At 40.0% G+C, this 5903-nt stretch overlaps 1 protein-coding gene across 1 annotated transcript in view; it reads left to right on the top strand.

The window, feature by feature from the left end:
* Window positions 1-5903, top strand: part of SLC25A26 (solute carrier family 25 (S-adenosylmethionine carrier), member 26) — a gene marked incomplete at its 5' end in the record, with an annotated part of 86492 nt that overhangs the window by 2694 nt on the left and 77895 nt on the right. The gene's annotated exons all lie outside the window — the stretch shown is intronic.

Genomic DNA, 5903 nt, shown 5'->3' with positions numbered 1-5903 from the left:
TCTTTCCCCCCACTTTTTGGAAAGGCTGCTGTGTTTCTTATCCGTTAAATCCATTACTTTGTTTATAGCAGGTTCTGGAGCTGCAAGTAATGGCTTGCTTTGCCTAGATTTATACAATACCCAGAATAATTGGGACCAAATCCTGTTGAACACTTTAGATGATCATTAAGGAAGGTCACAAGAGAAGCTTCTCTTGTTTTGATGCCTAGGTTGCCCTTGCCTTGTTAACAGCATGGACTTTGCAGAATTTAATTGTGTGCGTAGGTGGGTGTTTTTTTGTTTGCCTGTTTTATATTGTAAGTTACAAATGAAATAGCATTAACCTATTGAATTTAAGTAATAAAATACCTCTTGCCCTCCTGACTTTCCAATCTGGTATATCTAGACTGTTTCCCAGCTTATATTGACCACTCCTTAGAAATCTTTTTTTTTGTTTTGAGAGAAGGAAAAGTTTTCAGGTCTAAGGAAATGTCAAGGCTGTATTTGAAAGTGACTTTATATTCCAGTTTAAGATCATAAAATTAATTTCATTGCCAACATGCAATGCCAGGATGACTGGACAACCTGTAGATCTACAGAGTTGAAAATTTAGCTATGGCAAGATCTAGTATGTGATGCTCCATAACAGGAACTTCATGTGCAATTAGACTGTAGCAAGTGTTGAAAGAGAACACTTCTCGATGTGATCAAACAATGACCGTTCCTGTCTGATCCAGACACAAACTTGTCTATAGGTTAATACTGAAGATACTTTATCCACACACTTTATCCTAGAAGCTTGAATATTGTGTTTTTAAAAACTGTTTCAGAGGTTATTGTCAAAAAAAAAAAAGAGCAAGGTTGCTTTGGGTTAGCTGAATCGAATATATTCCAGGTTCAGCAAAATCCTCCTTTCCCCAGATACTCCTCTCGTTTTTAACTGCAGAGTTGGCACAGTGCCTTGGCAGTGTTCAGGCCTGGGTGTTCAGCTGTAAACAGTCCATTGCTGTTCCTGCCAGCGCTGTCCACCTCCTTTCTCCTGCTTTTGTCAGGTGGGGTGTTTCCTGGCACTGCCGTGATGAAATGGGGTGTGAATTGCTGTGTCTCGACGAGTTTGGGGGAGGGAAATGGACTGTATGAAACTAGCTTTTCTGGCTCTTTTGCAGCTTAAACTTAGCCCATGATGTGGGGCAGAAAAATGTATTGTGTCTGTGGTTCCATATTCTGCTTTTATTAACTGAGTTTTTTCATCTCATGTGACACTGGCTTCTTTACCTCCATTACAGGTAGCTGTGTATTTATACTCCCCGTGGTGGCTCAGCTTATTTGTAGGTTGGTCCCAAGCTGCCAGGGGTGCAGAGGGATCCATGCCACTTTAGCTTAGCACCAGGTGCCTCGCTATTAGAGCAGCATGGCCTAGCTACTTCCCACGGGAAGCAGTTCAGCTCTTCATGCTCTCTGTGGGTTCAGCTTTGATTCCCAAGTAATTTTTATTCTTCTGTGGAAATGATACTGATTAGATTGAATGGGACTTAGCCAGGGAACTTAATTTAACATACCAAGCACATGAAGATAGGTGAACGCAGCACCCACTCTGGTAGTAGTTATAAGCAGGAGTAGATAAAGTGATAGATTTAGGGCTGGGTGGGATACGTTTGTGTTGCTGCCTCAAGTAGATTCTTTTTGATCTTGACTAGAGCCTGTACTGTCAGGTTATGACTTCTAACTTAAGGCAATGCACAGAACTTATTTTCATGGAAATTCTATAAAGGCTGTTAGAAATCAGCAAGAGGTTCTTCACCACTATGGCAATGCATAGCCCTTAAATTCCGTGTTTGCCTGATATATCATGGAACAGCAGATCCAAGAGGTGTTTTAAGCTTCTCAAGTGCTGTTTCAGAATCAAGCAAAATGACGATTGGGCTCATAAAGAGGTGCCAGTGCTCTGTGAAAAAAAAGGTCTCTTCTTTCACGAGTGGGTTATTTATAGTGTACTTCCTCTGCTTGCGAGTATTCTGTGAGGAGAACTATAACCGGGTAATTTAATCACCAGCAGCCAAAGAGCAGTTGGCTACAGATGACTCCTTGCATGATTACCTGTTGCCTGCTTTTTCCAAGGTGGTCTGTGGTCTTGTGACCCTTACAACTCAGGCACTTACTGCTTTCATTTGCCAGCTGACAAATGGAGATGCAGCATAATTAAATGAGTTGCTCAGAGCTGTCTCATGTGCTTGGCTCTTGCTACTCTAAGGCTAGAGAAATATATAGTGATAGCCATTGAAATGGCAATCTGACTTTATGGTGTGGAAACTGCGATGTTGTAACAGCCATTTTTCAGCTAATAAGATTCTGCTTTTTGCTAGCTTTTCTTCTCTTGGTGTGATGGGAGAACTAAGCTGTAAAATAATTGAGATAGGGATTTAGAGATTTGCTACAACAAACCTGTAATAAAAATAGCACAAAGCAAGATCTTCTCACACTTGTATTATATAAAGTCTTAGTCGATCAATAGAAATATATAAACTATTCCAAATTGCATCAGGGTGAAAGTTATAATTATAGTTTTATTGATTAGTCATTAAGTTTTAATCAGGGCATAACCACTGGGACTATTATTTTGTCAGTAGTTTTTTTTTTTAATATGTACTTTTCCTCCTCTGTACACTTTAATAATTACTGTGATATAAATTGCTTTTAAATGTGAAATAATAAGCCAAAGACTCTGTCATGTTAGGATTCCCAAGGCATCTCTTTGCATTTCCAAACTGTCTTTTTACAAAATGGAGAAACTAAGATTTAGAGCAAGAAACTGACGTTGGATTTCTTGGTTTGCTGCTCCTTCACTGGTGAGCATAAATGAGTCGGCTACCTTCTTGTGCCTCAATAAAATGTATGTGCTAAGCTTAAAGGTATGTTAATGCTGACTAATCTGTGTTTTGAATGTGACCCAATAAAAATAATAAAATAAGTAAAGAGGAAAAAATGCAAAGGTTGCATCAAGTTATGTTAAAATATATGGGAGAAATCGGTCAAATGGGAGCTTTTAGTTTTTATAACAGCCACTCTTCTGTATTGTTTACAGCCTGTGTAAATTAATGGGAAGCACAGTCCCCTGGAACTGGTTTGGTCCAATTTCCCAGTTCCAGGCTAGGAGGCACAAAACCAAGCAGTAAAAAGGCAGTGGCTGTAGTGTGATTTTTTTTTTTTTTTTTTTTAAATTTTATTTTTCCCCCCTCCCCCTCTTCCTTTTAGGCAGGAGGAATATAGAAGGCTAATCTCATCTCCCGGAGTGAGATAAAGAAAAGTACATACAAAATCTGACCCTGTTAAACATAATTTTTTTTTTTCCTATAACTGAATCTTGCTGTATAGGGACTCTGAATATCCCGTAATACATGAAAAATTACTTACAAAGACACAGCCAAAACTCTAGAGGGCAGATATATGGTATCTCATCTCATCAAGGAAGAAGAAGGTTGAAGAGTTACCAAGGGGGGAAAACCCTTATTATACCACTTGTGTAACTGAAATTTGGAGATAGGAAACACACTTACTACATCCAGGGCTTTGGAATTTTTTCATCTTGACTCTACCTTGCCCTGTATGTTTAGTCTGCCTGTATCTTTACAGTGAGCTGCCAAATGTGCTTGGAAAACATGATATCATAGGGAGTGGAAAGGAAAACCAGATGTTCTAAAATTTTACTTTTAATATTCTAAGGCGGTGTAAGTAACTCTGAGAAGGAGCAGTATTTTTAACCTCCTAGTGCCCATTTTAGGTAGTAACCAGGTGCGTCTTGCAGATCCAGAGTTAATTGTACAGCTCCAGATTGATTTGTACAGAATTTTTTATGTCAGTTTAATATGACAGTGTATACTATTAATTACAAGAAACTTCGATAAAGAGAAGTCACCCTCTGGGCCTCCCCCACCAGCCTCCTGGAAACATCGTTTTATGGGACGAGTTTAAGATTGTCCCAGTTTGACCGATGAGGTTTCGTTCAGGAGTGCCAAAGTGATTGGATTCAGCACAGTTAACTTTACATCCTTCTGGCTTTTCCGTGGAGGTGAGAATAAAGTCGTTTGGACCACGTTCTAGAGAAGCTAGCTGACAACAGCCTTTTCCATCCAGTGTTTAGATATTGTTATGGTTACAATCTGAGCTTTGCAAGATACTTAGTGAAAGTTTTGGGCTGTTGCTTGTAAATATCAGGGTCACTCATATCTTTCTGACCTTTTATTTTTGATTGGCTATTTTTGGTGACATTGTCTCCTCCCCGTCCTGTACTCCATAGGAAAGCAAGCTACCTTGACTTTCAGCTCATTTGTGATAGAAAGTGTAGGGCAGGACTGAGGACCAAGATGAGAGGTAGATGTCCTGTTCTTTTGGCAGCTAGCGGTAATGATCATGCTCTGGAAGTAGATTACCAGCTGAAGTTATTGAGCTGCTTTTGTCCTTGTGTAAGTTTCCAGAGTACTTTAGGATTACAGTGCTGGGGATGTGTTGACACTGTGCAGTGCATTCCCAAGGTTGCCAGAAGGCAAGGTTACTTGCAATGAAGTGTGTCTACAGAATATGCTGTAGTATCAGAGAGAGTTACTCAGATCCTGAAAGCTGCCTAGTCATATTAGTGACACAGTGCCTGCATTCGTTTGTCCTGTTAAATTTTTAAGCTGATGTAGCCATGATACTTTAGGTTCCTCATCTGGCTTGTTTTCATTCTGCTTCAGTGTCTCTGCACTGTGGTCCCTTAAGTTGTATAAATGCTGGACAAGCTCATGGGTCTAGAAAGGTGTTTCTGGTCTGGCTGCAAGAATGCTAAAACTTGGGCTACCTACTAGCCTTTGGTGGAGCATGAACCTCGTAGGAAAAGATGGAAATCTTGGCTGTGTTCTGAGGCAGCTCTGAATGGTCAGGTAGGGACTGCTCTCTTCGAAGATGATAGGCTTGGCTGTCCTCAGCAAGAAGGATTTTGGCATAGCCTCACACTTAACTTTCTTCCAAAATTTGAGAAAGGAAGGATGTTGAATCAGTTTGAACTGAAACGTCCGAAAGTTTGTCACTTCACTGCAGAGAGGGGATCATGTGGCTCCACAGGGCAAGGTGAGGACAGGTATTTCAAGGTGAAATTCCAAGCTCACTTGTGTATTCCAGTGTGTTGCCACTTAAGATAGTTTTGTGATAAGAGCAAAGTGTGTGGTTCATCTGTGATTAGCATCTGACCCTCAGTATTAATAACTTGGGAATTCTTTTATCTGCTGTTGGGATGTGTCAAATAGGAAAGCTTCTTAATGCAGGAATTATCTTTGTGGGGAATTCAGCTAGCTTTCTCTACTAGTCCTAACTTGTTTCTTGGAAGAAGCAAGCCCAAATGCAAGCAAGTTCACAGTTTACAAATCACGATTCTGTACAATGACACTTTAAGTGTGCTTTTAACTCAAATAAAGAAGGAAAGTGCATGTTTTACATTATTTTAGGCTTTTTTTTTTTTCTGGGAAAAAAGGCATTTTAGACATGATGGACAACATGATGTTGTCTATCTCTCTGTCCACAAATCAGTCCCTTCTTCTTTCTGCACTGGCAGCATCTTTTGAAACAGTTAACTAGTTTCAGTTTAATAGAAGAACAGGAATCTCCAAAAGTGTACTGGTTTGAATTCCAGGAGAGTAACTGGCTAGGTCAGAGAAGAAAGTTGCTATTAATGCCCATTCTGAGGAAAAGGCAGAAGCATGAGTCAGACAAATCCACAGAGTAGTATCATGAAAGCATCTCCAGCAGGATAATTGGTCAGGGCTTTACAGCATTGTAAGCCCTAGAAGATCAGCTTGCAGGAGCCCAATCTAACAGACATGAAACAGCCGCTCACATCAGATACGGAGTTAAGATCATAGCTATTTGAAACTCCAAAACTTGCATGTTGGAAG

The sequence above is a fragment of the Fulmarus glacialis genome, unplaced genomic scaffold (genome assembly GCF_000690835.1).
Source record: "Fulmarus glacialis isolate BGI_N327 unplaced genomic scaffold, ASM69083v1 scaffold10197, whole genome shotgun sequence".
Classification (NCBI taxonomy): Eukaryota; Metazoa; Chordata; class Aves; order Procellariiformes; family Procellariidae; genus Fulmarus; species Fulmarus glacialis.
The sequence above is the reverse complement of the archived record's forward strand: the minus strand, read 5'-3'. Positions and strand labels throughout refer to the sequence as shown.